At 31.8% G+C, this 19,579-nt stretch overlaps 1 non-coding gene across 1 annotated transcript; it reads left to right on the top strand.

The window, feature by feature from the left end:
• Nucleotides 1–6,473: 6,473 nt before the first annotated feature.
• On the top strand, nucleotides 6,474–6,580 carry LOC112496242 (small nucleolar RNA R71). The gene has a single exon (XR_003062746.2). It is a non-coding gene; the product is annotated as a small nucleolar RNA R71 (small nucleolar RNA).
• The last annotated feature ends 12,999 nt before the right edge of the window (nucleotides 6,581–19,579 follow it).

Raw genomic sequence — 19,579 nt, 5'->3', positions numbered from 1 at the left:
CAAACATACACTAAACATGATATCGGGTCTACTTGCAGTCAAATAAAGTAAAGATCCGATCATACCTCGATACATTTTGATATCCACTTCTTTGCCCTTTTCATCTTTGTCGAGCTTGATGGTAGTACTCATAGGAGTGCTTTTTGCCGTTCCATTATCATAGCCAAATCTTTTGAGTAGATCTTTCATGTACTTGGCTTGGTTTATGAAAATTCATTCCTCGTTTTGTTTGATTTGAAGTCCAAGGAAGTACTTCAACTCACCCATCATACTCATCTCAAATTCTTGGCTCATACACGATGAAAATTCTTTACACAATAATTCATTAGTAGAACCAAAAATAATATCATCAACATAAATTTGAATAATAAGTATATCTTGGTTCTTATGCTTAACAAATAGAGTAGTATCCGCTTTACCCATTGAAAAATCATTTTCCAACAGGAAATTCTTAAGTTTATCATACCATGCTCTAGGTGCTTGTTTTAATCCATACAAGGCTTTAAGCAACTTATAAACGTGATTTGGAAATTTTTCATTTTTAAAACCAGGGGGTTGTTTTACATACACTTCTTCCATAATATACCCATTTAGGAAAGCACTTTTCACATGCATTTGAAATAAGATGAAATCTTTATGACATGCAAATGCCAACAACATTCTAATTAATTCTAGTCTAGCAACGGGTGCCAAAGTTTCATCAAAATCAATTCCTTCTTCTTGGTTGTAACCTTGAGCCACTAATCTACCTTTATTCCTTACAACCACACCGGATTCATCCATCTTATTTCTAAAAATCCATTTAGTACCTATGACAGATTGATGTTCCGGTTTAGGAACTAATTCCCACACATTATTTCTTTCAAATTGATTTAATTCCTCTTGCATCGCTATCATCCAAGATTCATCATTTTCCGCATCCTCAAAGGATTTGGGTTCAAGTTGAGAAATGAATGCATTATGCTCACAATTATTCCTAAGTGATGATCTAGTTGTAACACCTCATGAGGGATCTCCTAAAATTACATCTTTAGGGTGAGAAGAGACATACCTCCACTCCTTGGGGAGTGTTTGAGAAATACCATCTTGTTGCTCCAGCTCCATATTTGTTTGTTCTTCTTGTCCATCCTCTTGATTTTCTTGTGGTGCATTCTCTTGATTCTCTTTTGATGATTCTTCTTGTAACTCTCCATCTGCATCATCATTAGCAACTCCTTTCTCCGCAGAGGAGGGGTTAGATTCATTAAACGTAACATGCATGGACTCCTCCACAACTAAAGATCTTTTATTATAAACTCTATAAGCTTTACTTGAGTTTGAATACCCAAGAAAGATGCCAACATCAGATTTTGGATCAAATTTACCAAGATTATCTTTTGTGTTTAAAATAAAACATTTGCATCTAAAAACTTTGAAATAGCCAATGTTGGGTTTTCTATCTTTTCAAAGCTCATAGGGAGTTTTATTGAGATGAGGTCTAATCAACACCCGATTTAAAACATAGCAAGCGGTGTTGACGGCTTCGGCCCAAAATATTTAGGTAATGCATTTTCATTTAACATGGTCCTAGCCATTTATTGAATAGACCTATTCTTTCTCTCAACAACTCCATTTTGTTGTGGAGTCCTAGGTGATGAAAATTGATGCTCAATGCCAAGATTATTGCAAAAGTTCTCAAATGCATGATTTTCAAATTCTTCTCCATGATCACTCTTAATGCATATAATATCATGCCCTTTTTCATTTTGTAATTTCTTATAAAGCACTTTAAAAGCATCAAGAGCATCATCCTTATTGGCTAAGAATAATACCCATGTATATCTAGAATAATCATCCACTATCACAAATGCATAATATTTGCCATTTAGACTCGCACATCTAAATGGCCCAAAAAGATCTATGTGAAGAAGTTCAAGAGGTTTTGAAGTAGAAATATGGTTTTTATTCTTGAAAGAAGTTTTAATTTGTTTTCCAAATTGACAAGCTTCACAAATCTTATCCTTTTGAAAACCAATTTTCGGAAGACCTTTAACTAAATTATTTTTCGAAATTTTTGAAATCAAATTCATACTTGCATGTCCTAACCTTCTATGCCATAACCAACTATCATCATGCAATGCCGAAAAACATTTATCAAGAGTACATGCACATTCTATGTCAATGATATAAACATTACCACATATATTCCCAACAAATAAGATCTTGTCATCACATGAATTCTCAATAGCACAACTAAATTTATCAAAGATAACTTTATAACCTTTGTCGCATAATTGACTAATACTAATTAAGTTATGTTTCAAGTTCTCAACCAAACATACATTCTCAATTAGAGTTGAGGAAACTTTACCAACATTTCCAAATCCAAGAATTTTTCCTTTTGAATTGTCTCCAAAAGATACTTCTCCACCATTTTCAATTTTGGTGAAGCTTGAGAACCATGCATAGTTTCCGGTCATGTGCCTTGAACAACCGCTGTCCAAGTACCATTTATTTTTCTTCTTCTTTAATCCCTACAAGGAAAATTTTAAGTTTTAGGTACCCAAAGCTTTTTGGGTCCTTGAGAGTTAGCAACGGTTCCTTTTGGAACCCAAATGCATTTGACACCATAATATGCATTTCTTTTCACGGAACATCTATATTTCATGTGACCATTTTGATTACAATAATGGCAAACTATCTTATGAGCACTAGTGGAGGTATCTTTAACAAAATAACTCTTATAATATTTTTGCTTCAAGTTTGGCTTATACCCAAGTCCTCCTTTATCAAAAACACATTTTTGTGAGTTAAGCATATTATCGAACATTTGTTGCCCATTTGTAAATTTCAAAACAATCTCATTCAACTCATTGCTCTTTTTCTTAAGCAATTCGTTTTCATTTTTCAACTCATCTATGTGTGATTCTAAAAGCTTATGTGAGATGCTTGGTTTCTCATTTGATAATGTCATTTCATCATGCAATGTTTTGTTCTCTATTTCTAGGCATGCAATTTTTGTATTTAGAGAATCATTTTCATTTTTCAGCTTTGCCATTTCCTTTTTAAGATATACATTCTTTTTACCAATCTTCATCAACTCATTATGCAATTCTTTAAAAGCATCATACAATTCATTATAGGTGGGATCACTTACCTCATTGAGATCATCATCCCCTCCTATTGCCATAAGTGCTAAGTTTGATACTTCTTGTAATCCTTCTTCATCACTTGAATCTTCCTCGCTATCATCCCAAGTTGCAACCATTGCTTTCTTCTTGAATTTTTTGATAAGTGGGCACTCTGATCTTATATGGCCAGGCTTCTTGCATTCATAGCATGTGATTACCCCTTTCTTCTCCCTTTGGTTCTTGAAGTTTTTGAAATTTCTTCGCTCTCCGGTTTTCTTAAAGAATTTTCTGAACCTCCTTGCTAGCATGGCTAGCTCTTCATCATCCGGTTCACTCTCCACATCACTCTCATATTTTGAAGCTTTGAGAGCAATGCTTTTCTTCTTCTCTCCATGCCCTTTTTCTGCTGCCAAATCTTCTTCATATGAAATGAGAGAACCAATTAAATCATCAAGAGGTAAAGTATTTAAATCTTTGGCCTCTTCAATAGCGGTTCTTTTAGGTCTCCATTCTTTTGGAAGTGACCTAATGATTTTCTTAACTTTTTCGCTATTTGAGAAGATCTTTCCTAGGGCTCCTAGGGTGTTTACTATGTCCGTAAATCTCGTATACATAGAGTACACACTCTCATTTTGTTCCATTTGGAACAACTCATATTGTCGAGTGTACCTACTAATTTTCGACTCTTTCACTTGATTTGTGCCTTCATAAACTACTTCAAGTTTGTGCCAAATTTCATTGGCACTTTCACAACTAGATACTCGATGAAATTCTTTCTTATCAAGTGCACAAAATAAAGCATTCATAGCTTTAGAATTTAGAGAAGCTTTTCTCTTTTCCAACTCATTCTATTCCCTTGAAGGTTTAGGAATATCTTCCCCGAATTCATTTTTAGCTAGGGGCAAAAACGGACCATCACATACAACTTTCCAAATTTCATAATCTAAAGCTTGCAAATAAATTCTCATTCTAGTTTTCCAATAAGCATAGTCATTACCGTCAAAGAATGGTGGTCTAGTTGTAGATTGCCCTTCTCTAAAGGTTGAGTCATTTAGGGTTGCCATGGATCTTATACTCTAGACGATTAAGTCCTAATAAGAGAACAAGGCTCTGATACCAATTAAAATACAAGTATGCAACCCAAGAGGGGGGTGAATTGGGTTTCTAAAAATTATTCAATTTATAAAGAAAAAATTAATGCAAATATAATCCAAATTCAAAGCAATAACAATTAAGTTGATCACAATATAAAAAGATAAGGGAAGAGGGATTCAAACACAGAGATTTTTACGTGGTTCGGCCAACCTCGCCTACGTCCACGCCTCCAAGCTTTCCGGGCTTGAGGATTCCACTAAGCAAGCCTCCAAGGCTTCAAATGCTTACACTTGACTTCTAAGGTGTCAATAAACCTTTACAACAAGAGATTATCCCCAATCTCTTAACCCAAGTGTATCCCAACACTTACAATCACTCAAAGTAAAAGATTACAAATTGTTTTGCCTCTCACAATATATAAGATTACACAATGATACTTTATATGTGAATAGATAAAGTAAGAATGTATTCTAAGCTCTATGAAGATTGTATTCTCGAATATTAGCTTAATGGTCGTGTTGTGATCAACCTCCTTTGAATTTGAATGAGCTTATTTATATCTGGAGCTGGAAAATTAGCCGTTGCAAACTGTCGGTCCGAAAACGGTTCGCCGTTAAACATTAACGATTCACCGTTTAGGCTGGTCAAAAGTTACCGTTGGGCCAAATTTCAAATAAACGGTTTGCCGTTTAGGATTACCCTTTCGCCGTTAAATTCCAGAGACCTACAAGATGAATATCAGTTATCCGTTTAAAGTAAACGGTTAAGGATTTGCATGAAGTGACTTCTCTGGATATTATCGGTTGACCGTTCGTAATAAACTGTTCGCCGTTTGTTTCCAGTAACCTGTAAAATAATTTAGCCTTATCCGGTTTTATTAATCAGTGCCAGAGGAGGACAACCTTCAATTCTGGATGTTATCGGTTAACCGTTTAAATAAACGGTTCACCGTTAAGTTCCAGTAGCCTTCCCATCTTTTGTGTTTTTCGTTTTTCATAAACGGTTAGAGCTTAGGCAATACGTTGCTCTCTGGTGTTAATCGGTTAACCGTTTTAAATAAACGGTTCACCGTTTATATCCAGAATTACATTTTAAACCAGATTTTGCATAAAATCTTTTTCTAATTTGAAAGTAAATCTTTTATGAAAAAATGAATGGAACGATTATTAAGGCTTTCGTTTATTAAGGAATAGCTCCAACATTTTTATCAAAAAATCATTTAAAGTTTGTTATCATTAAAATCAATATTATTAACATATTTATGTTAACAAAATTTTGGTGGCATTTACATTGAAGTAAATTGCTAGTTTGTTTAGTTAAAAATGCCCTTTTGGTGACATGTAAGTTTCTCTTTTTAGTGTATAAATCGTTCAAAAACTTGGCATATGAGGGAACTTGCTTAATAGTATCGAGGAAATGGATGTTTATACTTACTTACTTAAAGATTTTCATAATCTCATCTGCTGAAGTTCCTTTCTTTACTTTTGAGGAAAAAGGGCCTTAAGAATGTAAGCTGGTGGGTCACTTTCATTTGGATCATTTGCTGATGAGTCTTGTGATAGGACTGGATCTGAAGAAGTTGGTTTAGATGTCTTTCTTGTTTGAACCTCCACCTTATTGTCAAGTAATTTTCCTTTCACAAGGTCATAATAGATTTTGCTTCTTCATGCTGATGGCTTGAACTCGATCCAACTTCATGCACTCCTTTAGGATTAGAAACTGGTTGACTTGGGAATTTTCTTTCTTCTCTCTCAGCTACAGTAGTTGCTAATTGACCCACTTGATGTTCAAGTTTTAGAATAGTTTAAGTGTTTGACTGAAAGGCTTGTTGGATTGATTGAATGAGACTTTAAAGTGTATCTTCTAAAGAAGGTTTTCTTTGTTGGGGTGCAACAAATTGAGACATAGGCTGTTGGGTAAGGGGATATAGTTGGTTAGGAGGGACAAATTGTTGATTGGGCATATTAAATTGGTGTCCTCTTTATTTTAATAAAGGCTGATTTTGTTTTCAGGAAAAATTAGGATGATTCTTCCAATTAGGATTATATGTAGGTGAATATGGACTATTGGAGGTTTTCTCATATGATTGTAAGGCATGTATCTACTCAGAATAAGCCTCTTGATAGACTAGTAATGACGGACAATTTTGTGCTGTATGGATGGGTTGGAACATAAAGCACAAACATCATTAGCTACATAGACTCTACCATATGACGATTTGACATGGTTAAACCATTATAAAAGCGTTGTATAAGTTTCCATTTCTCAAAACCATAGTGGGGACACTTGAGGAATAAATCATTAAATCTTTCTCGACACTCATAAAATTTTTCACATTTTCTTTGATAAAAATCACTTATCTCTCTTCTAAGGGCATTTGTTTTAGACATAGGGAAAAACTTGGTGAGGAACTTATTATTTAATTCATCCCACGTAGTAATAGACCTGGCAGGAAGTGAATTCAACCAAGCTTTCGCTTTATCTTTTAATGAGAAAGGGAACATACGAAGCCTAATTCACTCATCATTAAAATTTAAAAAACAGAATGTAGAGCATAGGTCAAGAAATTCCTCAATGTGCAAATATAGGTCTTCTCTCTCTAATCCATGGAAAGATGGTAAATGCTTAATGACAGAGGGCTTGAGTTCAAAGTGTGTTACTGTAGTTCGTGACAACACAATACAAGATGGTTGGTTGGTTGCAGGTGGCGAAAAATATTCTCTAAGGTTTCTGTACTTACACTAGTGGCAGTACTGACAATATACTATTTAGGTCATTCATCATTTGAGAAGAACTAGCTTGATTACTATCCACTTTAGACTTTTTTTTTACCAAACAATTTGTTGAATCACGTTCCCAAACACTCATAAATTAACTAGATAAAGAAAGAAAAATAAATCAACAATAATGAAAATGAACGAAATTTAAAATAAAAGAAATGACACGACCAAACAATAAATTTAAAGTCTAATTCTAATTTTTTTGTTTTTTTTTTGTTTTTTATGAAAAATAAAACACAACCTAAATTATAACTAGTGGAAGAATCAAATCAACCTAGATTAAACTGAATTTCTGACAAAATCCCTGGTAACGACGCCAAAAACTTATTATGAAAAATTTTAATATACTCGCAAGCGCACGGATATAGAAATAGAGTAGTGGTAATGAGGTCGAATCCACATAGATTGCTATAAATTGAAAAGTCTAATTTAAATCTAAAATTAATATTAATCCTAACCTAGTTGAGCAAATTGAGTTTTAAGAGAAATTAAACTAATAAACTAAGAAAACAATTAAAATAAAGGAAAATTCAATAAGATAAAATTTACCAAGGTTTCATAATCCACCGCTATTCAACTACTAATTATCTAATTATTAATTAATCCCTACTTTTAGAGTGACAACTTGACATCAATCTATGTCATATCATGAATATAACAATTAAAGCCAATTAAAATTAATCTTGTGTAGGTTCTTTTTCTACTTAATAGTATGATATCTAAGCGTCCCTTGTAAACTTATTGCATAATAAAGAGTCAAAGTTTTCCTAAACACTATGTGTAAACAACTTAATGATAAACACAGAATCAAAGAATATCAACTTAATAGATCTAAGCATAGATTTCATCAGAGATTAATCCTAACAATCAATAATGCATGACAGAATTGGTAAAAAGAATTTAATAACATCCAACTAATTATGTGAAATAAGAACCATAAACATTAAAGCACGCATGTAGGGAATTAATTAAAGGGAAGTTATCCACTGACCACTTGTTTTTTCAGGCTTTTTAAAAAATACAAAATTCTTTTTTTTTTTTGGCTGAATTCCACCTGAAGTTACATTATTTTGCACTTATCCATTTTCGTCTTCAAATTGTTAAGAGAACTAACGAAATTTTGCGTAAATAACTTTTTTACCCTCAAATGTACAAGGTAAATTATCCACTGACCACCTTTTTTTTTTCAATAATACATAATTCTTAATTTTTTTTGCTGAACTCTAATTGAAGTTATATTGTTTTGTACTTGTCCACTTCTCTGTTGTTGTAAGATGACAATTTTACCCATATGATGTCAGCAAAGTTCTAACAGTGTTATAACGGGAGTGGACCAATGAAAAAAATGTTAACTTCAGGTGGACTGCTGCAAAAAAAAAAAAAAGATTTGTGTATATTTGAAAAAGGTAGAAAAAACATATGGTCGGTGGATAGTTTCCTTTAATTAAATAAAAAGATAATTATTTCATTAAATAATGTTTCATCCTTAACCTTAGTATAGAAAAATTAGCTAGACATACTTGAATAGGGGACAAATAAAGAAATAAAATCAGTTATGAGAAAATTGAAGTGTTGCTGTTGTTATTTTCTTCCTTGCCGAATGCTGCTCTTCCTTTCTGTCTTCTATCTTCTCCTTATATATTGCCATAAGCCGAATTCTTAATGGATTATAATTATAATACTTATACGTCAAGTCACCACCTCATAAGGTAGGAGAATCAAGTATTTTCCTTTTTAAATTAGTTGCCACGACACCATTAATTTTGTTTCCTCCTGTAATTGCTCAACATGGGCCCCTTTAAATTGGTTTCCATATATTGCAATGCCATGCATGTGCAACTTAATTGAAATTCCTTTTAAATGCAAATTGCTCATGGCTTCACATGCTATAAACGCTTAACTGTGTCACGACTTCGATTAATGCTTCCCTAAATTGTTATTCTTTATGCATTTTTCATTCCTAATCTCTAATTAATTCCCTATTCAATAAAAATAATATAATTAATTAAAAATAACAAATAGAAATAACTAACAATTATATAATTAAGGGTAAAATATATATATATTATATGCTCATCCATAACCTTCTATAGTCTTTCTATAATCTAAATCTAAACTCCAATAAGCATCTGAATTGGTTGTAAGTATGAGAAAACCAGTTGTACATTACATATATCTCAACACTCGTTTGTAAGCTTGCTAGTGGAGTACTGATGATGTGGCAAGAAATTAACGAAGCTTATTCACTATGAAAGCAATCTCAAGTCTTGTTAGGGTCATATATTGTAAAGAACCAACCGGACACCTGTACAAAGGAGGATTGTCCAAGGCTGCATCTAATGAACTCATGGGAGTTGGACAACCCTTATTTTCCACCATATGAGCTTTCTTGAGGAAGTTTCCTATGTATTTAGCCAGTGAAAGATGTAGCCCTTCAACAGATAGAGTAACCTTAAGACCTCGAAAATAATTAAACTCTCTAAGATCCTTCAAAGCAAACTTAGAAACCAGCTGATGTATAACGTTTTTAACAAGCTTAGAGTTTGATCCAGTGAATAAGATGTCATCAACATAAATAAGTATGATAATGATATCATCAACCATATGATGAATGAACAATGATGTATCTAATTTCGATATGACAAATCCCACGGTAACACTGAAGATTTCAACCTATCATATTGGGTTTTAGGTGCTTGTTTAAGACCATAAAGAGCCTTGGTGAGTTTACATGTATGAGATGAATACTGAGGATGAATAAAGCCCTCAAGTTGATGGATAAAAACATCTTCCATCAAAATGCCATTGAAGAAAGCATTGTTTACATTAAGTTGTCTGATAGTCTAGTGATGCATAATAGTAAGACTGAGAATGACTCTGATTGTGCAAGGTTTGACAATTAGATTGAATATCTTAAAAAAAATACACATCTTGTGTTTGATGAAATCCTTTGGCAATTAGCCTTACCTTGTACTTTGAAATACTTCCATCAGGGTTGTATTTCACTTTAAATACCCATTATTTCTAATAATTTTCCCAGCTAACTCTTTTGGAACAAGAACATAGATTTTATTTTTCTATAGTGCATCAAACTCTTCTTGCATAGCTTGTTTCCACTTAGAATCTGCCAAGGCTACTTTGACAGATTGTGGTTCAAGTTCCTAGGTCATAGCTAAGTATGTTTTTGGCTTGAATATCCCAACTTTTAATCTAGTAACCATTGGATGAGTATTTGATAACTCTTTGAAATGAGAGTTATCATGGCACTTTTAGACTTAAACCAATATTACATAGAGAGTAAATGATGTGCTTTCATTGCATTTTTGTTATATTTTGCATAAATATTCATTTTAGTTTATTCTTAATAAATTTTGTTTAATTTAGAATAATTCGTTCTTGGATTGTGTGCATAATTGGAGATGTCCGAAAACTCAAATTTCAAGGACGGAATGCGGATGCAATATGCTTACAAAAATAAAAAAAGAACATGGCTACAAAAGAATTGAAACAAATCTGAAATAGTGTAGTGGCTGTAGCAACCATTGCTGTAGTAATCGTGGAACAACAACAGAGAAAATTTCATGCGAGATACTTGTAGAATTACAATCTACAGTTTTCTAATCTGACTTATACGCGTCCTAAGCTTCCGTTTACCCTAATTTTCAATTATGAAAGGAGCACGCACATATAGAAGAGAGGTCGGGGAATCAACATCGAAAAAGAAAAATAAGAAAGAAGCAGAATTTAAGAAAGAACAAGTCTGTATCATTGAAGAAAAAATCTGCAGAACTATTTGCATTCAATTTTCATCATTCTTTACTTGTCTCCTTACTTATTCTTTGATTGAAACGATGTATTTCATGGATGATATTTTGCTGTTAGTTTGTCTTTTACAAATTATGAACTAAATTTGATTGTACTTGAGTGACAAACAATCTAGATGGGTTCTTGACTGTTCTTATGAGTTGCTGCAAGATTGTTGTAGTATTTTGTTTTAATAGTTTTTATTATAATCATTATTTTGGTTGACCTCCCATTTAATGATTCAAGTTAAGAGAGAGCCACAAAAGGGTCTGTCTTAGTAGAAATTATTAGGGTAATACTTGATCTTAAGTCAAGTTTCCTGGATTGAGTTTAACTTGAGTCTCAAAAGGGCCACACTTGAGTTAAGATTTGTGATGAACTAGATATAAGGATTCACCTTATAGGGTAGAGAGAGTATATGTTTTTAACGCCATATCTTATGTGATATAACAATTGGTCATTGTCAGGTTGCATAAGGGTATGAGAAGTCCAACAAGCAACAATTGAGGATGCAAGGTAATTCTGCTCAGTGCTATAGGAGTTGCTACAGCAACTGGTGTTAGTTTGAACAAAACAGTTATCCCATCAAGAGAGTTTGATCATTCAACTACCTTATTCAAATTGAATTCTTTTTCTGCAAACTGTCCAATTTACTTTCACCACTGCATTTACTTTGTTAAGTGGTTAATCACATTAGTCAATCAACTTTATTTATATTTTTTTAGATAAAAGGAAGTTTGCACTGTCATGATTGCTGTAGCATTTCTAATAACATCAGTCCATGTGGAGACGATCTTGAATATTCATCACTTTATTACTTGTTGTGTACACTTGCACATTGACATCAATAGCAATTGAGTTAAAACTACCAAGAGTATTCTGAACAACTATTGTGTGGTGTGTCTGTTCTTGTCATAACTGATTGTATAATATATCTAAAGATGAACCTTGTGATGAATCATGTTGAGAATGATGTATAGAGGATGTGTGAAGGTAATTAGTAATTAGAGTCAGGACCTTAATATGGTATAAGAAAATTGAAAGAAGATTGTGCATAGCTGGTATCTTGAGAAATTGATGGAAGGAAAATATTTGAAACATGAGAGTGACTTTGCTAAACTAGAGACAAATTTTGATCAAATTTAGATGAGGAAAAGAGTTCAGAATATGAAAATTCAGATTCATTGAACTACACATGCCTAGAAATATAGATTTTATCGGCTGAACTAAGACATTTGTAACCTTTATGCATAAGACTGTGACCAATCATAATATATTTTTGTGTATGAAAATTGAGCTTATGTTTGTTGTAGGGTAGGAGAAAAGGAAAACAAGCACAACCAACTATTTTAAGAAACTCATAGTCAGGCCTTTTTCCATATAGTTTAATGAAAGGAGAAATGTTATTCAATACATGCCTGGGCCTTCTATTAATGAGAAACAAAGCTGTATGAAATGATTCCCACCAAAAAGACAATGGCATTTTGGCTTAAGCAAGAAGAGTCAACCCTGTTTCTATAATATGTCTGTGCTTCCTCTCCACCACACCATTTTAGTGATGTGTGTAAAGGAAACTATGTTTGAAACTTACCCCTTCAGTTTTCAAGGAAGTGTTCAAAGCTTCTATATTCTCCCCTTCAATCAGACTGTAATGTTTTTAAAGGATGACAAATTTATTTTTCCACTAAGGTTTTGAAGAATTGGAAAGTGTCTAAAACTTATGATTTAAAGGTTAAGGGAAATATCCAGCAATACCCACTATAGTCATCTATAAAGGTAATATCATATCTATAGCCATGTAAAGATGGTAAGAGTGCTGGACCTCAAAGATCAGTACAAACAAGCTCTGAAGGAGCTTTTGTTTTGATACCTGTGGAATAAAAAGGAAATTAATTTTTTTTTTCCTTATTAACAAGCATCACCAAAATGAGGCACAAAGATAGGATGATGAAATGAAAGAAAAAATAAAATGCATTTCAACATATGTTTATTAGGATGACCAAACCTTTTATGCAACAAATATACTGTCATAGTTGACTTAACAGTATTGTCTTGACACTGAGGAATAGTTGTTTGATTACATGTTTTATTCTTAGTTGTATTATAAAGACTACAAGCTGAATTATTGAAAATAGAAAGCATAGAACTAGGAAAATAGGTGAGATCACAAGAACTGAAGACAAGATACTTTTTGGACAGCAACTTATACAGTCCACCTCTAGTAATCCCTTGAGCTAGATGCACCTCCTTCCTCTTGTCTTTAATAAAACACATATTGGCAACAAATTCAATGGTTAAGTTGTTATCTTGCAAGTGCAAAAATGAACCACAAGATGTAGAAAGGCAAGTGTAAGTGATGTGCAATCCTTGACCATTACCAACATGCGGTAACTGATTACCTGAGTATTCTTTGCTAAGGTTTAAATTCTGCAAGTTGTTAGTGAGATGATATGTTGCCCCACTATCAATGTACTACCCTTGATTAGCCGTATCTCCTTTTAAAGTGGGTAGAAATGCAGCTCTTAATTCTATGTTATGATATAGAGCTCTAGGTCCTGAGTATTGAAATTCATTATAGTTTAAAAGTGGATAAAATGGAACAAAATCTTTGTTAAATTGTGCATTCAGTTGTAGTATGGTTTCGTTTAAAACAAATTTGACAGATCACAGCAATAGTGTTGGAATCTATAGCACCTTTGCCACTAGGGGTGGGCAAATTTGGGTTCGAATCAACCCAATCGGATTTATGGTTAGTTAAGTTGGAAAATATGTAACCCAAACTTAACCCGAACATTTGATCCAATCCAATTCCATTTGAATATGTTCAGATTGGATCAGATCATAACGAAGATTTGTGCTTGTTTTGGCTTTGATTTCTTTGAATTTTTTATTTGACCCGATCCGATCATGATTCGATCTGATCGGGTTGGCCAAAATCGAACCCGATCAGGTTACAACCTTCATCCGAATTTGAATCGAACCTGAATTTTTGGATTGGATCGGGTCAGGTCATTTGCCCACCTTTATTTGCCACTATTAAAGCCACAACCTTACAAAAGTTACCATTACCATGACCATAACCATTACCAAAGTTATCATTGCTAGCATTATAGCCATTTCTTCTTAGGTAATTTCCAGATTGAACACCATTCCAATTTCCTCTCCATTGGTTCTGTGGTTAAAAACCTCTACCATTACTATAACCACCTCTACTTCCATTATTATTCCCAACATTTGTTTTCCAGTTAGTATTATACTGGCCTCTAATTTTGAAATTAGGTCCAGTTTGAGCAATATTGGCTGCACAATTGAATTTAGTCTCTTCACTTGCACTTAATTGATTTGCTTCTAGCCTAGCTTTAAGTGTTAAGAGCATGGAATAGCCTTCATTAATAGTCATTTTTGCAAGATTGGCCTCAGTGTATACAACAACAGGATAATAAGGTTAACCTAATCTAGAGATCAAATGTGTGATAAAATCCAGAGAACTAATAAGATTACCAGTAATAGCCAATTCATCAGTGATTGTTTTTAGTTTGCCAAAAAAATCAGCTATAGACATGGAGTCTTTCTTAATATTGCTAAGCATCATCTTAAAATGAACTTTCTTAACAAAAGTTTCAGATCCAAACTGTTGTTCTAGACTACTCTAGAGTGCAAGTGAAGTTTCAGAGTTTACCATAAGACTAAGAATCTCAAGAGTAATGATGGATGACATCAACCAACTCTGCAATAAGAGTTGAATTTATCTAAGTCTCACTTGCAGAACCTTCAATTTCATTACGAAGAAACTCATTTAGACAAGTTTTGGAGTTGTCAAGAAGATCTTCAAGTCCATTAGCACAAATAGAGGAGAGAATTTATGATTTCCAAATTGTGTAGTTTGATCGATCTGGTTTGATTAATGAAGTGAAGGTAAATGAAGAAACAAAGGACATTGTGTTTTGATTTGCGCTTAGAGTAACTACTGCATTTTAATTTGAGTTTAGAGAAGCCATTACAACTTTTAAACAAGCTCTGATACCAAATTAAGAACTGAATGTTTGTTTGGTTACCAAGAAAATCATAGAGAAAAATAAATGAATCTCATTCGATTTAATTGAACTCATTTACAAGAGTACTTATACATCATCTCAAAACTTCTACACAATATACACACGCTGCAATCTATTAAGCTAACAACGTAACTAACTTTGCCAGCTTGGACGCCATGTCAGCATCAATAACAAACTTACTGAACCAGTTAACCAAAGCTAACAAACTTACTCAACAAGCTTAACCATTATTAACTAATCTAATTATCTTAACAATAAGGTACACTTACAGAAGTAATTTGTGTTATCTTATCACGTCCTATTCGTATCATGTCAAACTTAAGTAAATAGAGAAACAATTCATTTATTATTTATATCAAAATATCAAAATACATTATAGAACAACCCACTTATTATTAATATTAATCGTGTTGATCTGTTTAATATATTTAATAAAAATAAAAAATAATTTAAAATATAACAAAAATATCAATATTATTCTAAAAAAAGTCATAATAAGTTAACATGATATTAAATATGACATAAACAAGTCATGATAAAATGTGCATATGACCTCAATAATGAATTTAGTATTAAGCATATATACTATTTGTTTTTTAAATAATATTATTAAATATTGATTGACAAATTGGTACACTTGTTGAGGTAGCCCACCATGGATATAATGCGATTATTACTTATGTTTTGTCATATCAATCCATTTGTTAATCCTGTCAATTTATGTCAATACGGATCCAAACAAATCATGTCATACAATTGTGTCATGACCCATATTGCCACCTTTTGGATGGAGAATATGAAACTAGTATATCGTAATTTAGAAGATCAAGCATGTACACAAAAAAACATTATATTGTATTTTAAATCAATTAACAATAATTTAGTCATTACAAATTTTAATTTTTAAAGTAATTTATATTTATAATCTGTCTTTGTTGATAAACTTTTGAAGTTTAACCTTGCATTTGTAGTTATGTTGAATCCAAGGGCTAGTTTCGAATGGTTATTGAAATGTTCAAAAGTAGTTTTAAGACCCTAAAAACTAATTATTATTTTGAGATACAATTATATCCTCTGTATATTTTTGCATATAAATGACGTGAATCTAAAATTATTCTCACATATATGACATGAATCCAAAATTATTCTTATTCAATATTGAAATAAAATTCTAAAGTTTAAGAAGATCATTAGTATTTGATTTTCTTTTTTACCCATTTTGAGTTAGAGATGCTAAAAATTCAGGATACTTGCAGAAATTTCCTCATTATTGGAGATTCCCAAACCATCCCCTCAAATGTTTATATAGGAGATGAGAAGAGTGTGATATGGTCCGTATGGGATGGCCATCGCACACAATTCCAGCTGCCATCCACCCCATTACCATCACAATAAATCATAGGTTATTTCAAAGAAAAAAACAAAGCAATTGTTGACAATAAGTATGTGTAACACAATCACATATGAAAAATATATATCTATTGGGCACAACTACAGTACATGCATGCATCTCATACATGCATAAAACTAGCCATTAGATTAAATTGGAGTAGATCGAATGGCTGAAATTTTTTATTATTATTAAATATGAAATAAATAAAAACCTGAAAAACCGGTAAACATGAAACATGGGACCAATAAATATGAAACACCTACTATTAACTTGAAACTGATTCATTAAACTTGAAACCAAATGGAACTTGAAACCAAATGGAACTTGAAACTAAGAGTAATGAACATAAAACTTAGGATCATTAACTTGCAACCCTGATTAATGGACCAACAAGCATGGAACACATACCATTAACTTGAAACTGGGTCATTAAACTAGAAACCAAAGGAACTTGAAACTTAGAGCAATGAACATGGAACTTAGGATCATTAACTTGCAACCACGAAAATCATGCAATTAATGGACCAATAAACATGAAACACCTACTATTAACTTGAAACTGGGCCACTAAATTTAAAACCAAATGAACTTGAAACCGAGGGCAATGAACATGGAACTTGGAATTATTAACTTGCAACCTCAAAAATCATGCAATTAATGGACCAATTAACATGAAGCACCTACCATTAACTTGAATATGAGATCATTAAAATTGAAACCGAGATCATTAAAATTGAAACCAAATGAATTCGAAACTGAGGGCAATGAACATGAAACTTATGATCATTAACTTGCAACCCCGATTAATGGACCAATAAACATGAAACACCTACCATTAACTTGAAGCTGGGACCATTAAATTTGAAACCAAATTAATTTGAAACTGAGAGCAATGAACTTGAAACTGAAGGCAATGAACATGAAACTTAGGATCATTAACTTGCAACCCCAATTAATGAACCAATAAACATAAAACACCTACCATTAACTTGAAACTGAGACCATTAAATTTGAAACCAAATGAACTTGAAACTGAGGGTAATGAACATGAAACTTAAAATCATTAACTTGCAACCCCAATTAATGGACCAATAAATATGAAACATCTACCATTAACTTGAAACTGGGACCAGTAAACTAGAAACCAAATGAACTTGAAACTGAGGGCAATGAACATGAAACTTAGGATCATTAACTTGTAACCTCGATTAATGGACCAATAAACATGAAACACATACCATTAACTTGAAAATGGGACTATTCAACTAGGAATCAAAGGAACTTGAAACTCATAGCAATGAACATGAAACTTGTGATCATTAACTTGTAACCCTGAAAATCATGCAATAATGGACCAATAAACATGAAACACCTCCAATTAACTTGAAATTAGGACCATTAAATTTGAAACCAAAGAAACTTGAAACTCAGAGCAATGAACATGGAACGTGGAATCATTAACTTGCAACCCCAAAAATCATGCAATTAATGGACCAATAAATATGAAACAACTACCATTAAACTTGAAACTAATTTTTAATTATTATACAACTAATTCTTTATTATTATGTTACCTTTATTATTAAAATAATTATTATTTTATTTATTATATTATTTCATAATATAATATTAATTTAAGGAGCAACCGGTTGCTCCAAGTTTTTTTTTATGTTTGGCTGCCAAGTGGCAGCCAAACAATGGCCATATTTTTTTAATTTTTTAATTATCCGCATGTATGTGATACATGCTGGTATTGTAGCGTTGGCCTTATCTACTATCTAACACCAATAATTCTTGGGTATAATCCTGACACAAACTTGTTTTGAATAGAATAATTAGGAAAATTTGTGCTACTGATCCATTATTCATGGGATTGCCAATAATTTATGGTCACTTAAGTCCCAGTGGTTTTATGCCAGTCATGATATTATAACTAAAATTTATATGTGGATTGACATACTGAAAGTTATTGCATTTATTAGACAGTACCATACCAACCTTTTGCTGACTTTATGGGAATGAAATTATTATATCTATGATGCGACTTGACATATATTGGCTGGATACCAAGGCAAGATATGGCAAAAAAATCTGCAACTGAGATTCGAGATTCTATGTAGAAACAGACTTGGTTGACATTACTAGGATCAATTCCAAAAGTAGTTGGAATTTGAGATTGAAATGGATTCTACTTACAAACTTGGGACGAAATTTTAGCTAACAATATATTTAACATTGTTTTTTTAATATTACTAATTATGAATCACTATTTAATAAAGTAAGAGATAAATTAGAAGACGAAAATCATATACATTTTAATATAATGTATTTTGTTGTGTACTATATTATGTTGTGTTTACTTATTGGAGTGGAAGTGTGAATTTCTCTCACCCCACTGTTTAATTACTTATTTAAAGAGGAGAGTGAGAATCTCACTCTGTGGGTCTTACTCATTTTTTAAGTTTAGAGTGGAATTCTCACTCCTTAGGAGAGGTGGGAGTGAGAATATACTCCTGACTCTTTATCCTTTCTTTATTAAATATAATATAATTATATTTATTAAAATAAGATAATGTTACAATTACTTAAAAATAATAATATTAAACTTATTTAAATAAAATATTAATATATTTAGTTAAAAATAATAATTTATTTAGTCTAAGTTAAATTGTTTTAAAAATAATTGTATTTTATTCATAGAGAACTAATAATATTACTATATATATATATATTTAATTTTAATAGTATTATATTTATTTAATGTTAATAATTAATAATAATAAATAGTTTATTCTGAGAAAATATTAATTTCATACTATATTATTAATAATAATGTTTCATGTGTTGCTCATATCAATAATTTTTAATTTACATAATCAAAATTAAAAATAATAAAAATTATTGTTCACATAATTAAGAATATTAATAATTATTATTAATTTATATAATTAAAAAAATAATAAAATAAATAGTTTATTTTACAAATATATTTTTTATTCACTTTGTAATTAAAAACTACAATTCTTTAATTAATGATAAAACTGTAATTTCAAACAGTTCATTTCCAATCCAAGATAAAGTGAACACATAAATGATATTCTAATTCATATTTCACACTCTTATTTTAGTGTAAGTAAATAATTACTCTCACTCCCACTCCCACTTTCACTCTCCACTTTCAATTTCAGGATTCTCAATCCAATCCGAGAGGTAACTGCTACCTTAGACTATGTGTTTTTATTATTTTTTTAAAAATCATTTACTATTAAAATATGAGATCTCAGTGGAACATTACTACTCATTAATATTATATTAATGCAATTAGTAATATAAAATATTCTT

The sequence above is a fragment of the Citrus sinensis genome, chromosome 7 (genome assembly GCF_022201045.2).
Source record: "Citrus sinensis cultivar Valencia sweet orange chromosome 7, DVS_A1.0, whole genome shotgun sequence".
NCBI lineage: Eukaryota > Viridiplantae > Streptophyta > Magnoliopsida > Sapindales > Rutaceae > Citrus > Citrus sinensis.
The sequence above is the reverse complement of the archived record's forward strand: the minus strand, read 5'-3'. Positions and strand labels throughout refer to the sequence as shown.